We start from the raw sequence: 697 nt of genomic DNA on the forward strand, positions 1-697 counted from the left end.
TTTGGCTGCTAGTTTCTTGTGTCATGTCTGAGCTTGAAAACATTTTATAAGATTAAAATGTGATAAATGGTTGATTTAATGAGTACCTGGCCTGAAGTACAACAAAGTTAATGAAAAATAATTTCTATCTATCATGGACAGTATGAAGTACACCATGTATAAGCATTATTTCTCTTTATAACCACCAAAATTGCTGACATATGTCTCACCTTTTTGACATGTTGATACAGAGCTGTTTAATTTTAGTAGCATTATGAAATTTTAAGTTTTGAATTACAAATAATTAATTTATATATGCGTAATTGCTTGGCCACTGGGTTCCCTATCAAATATATATGTGTGTGTGTACAGACAGCAGAGCTTGGTGCATTCTTTGAACTTGCCAGTTCCTGTCACACCATCCGACCCATGCCAGCATGGAAAACAGATGTTTAGTGACTATGACCTGTGTGTGTGTGTGTGTGTGTGTGTGTGTGTGTGTGTGTAGAATATGAGAATGCTTGTGTAAATAGATATCCATGAATGCCCTTGTTGATGATTCCTTTTAAAAAAAGAAACGTTCCTTCCCTTCTCATACAACATAACACTTACAAAGAATTATAAAGCATTCAGTGTTTCGAAATAATTCTTCACTAATCCCAAAGGACCCAGACACAAAAACACCTGTCAAAATTACCTTCAAAAGTGAAAGGGATTT

This window comes from Octopus bimaculoides, chromosome 17 (genome assembly GCF_001194135.2).
Source record: "Octopus bimaculoides isolate UCB-OBI-ISO-001 chromosome 17, ASM119413v2, whole genome shotgun sequence".
Lineage (NCBI taxonomy): Eukaryota > Metazoa > Mollusca > Cephalopoda > Octopoda > Octopodidae > Octopus > Octopus bimaculoides.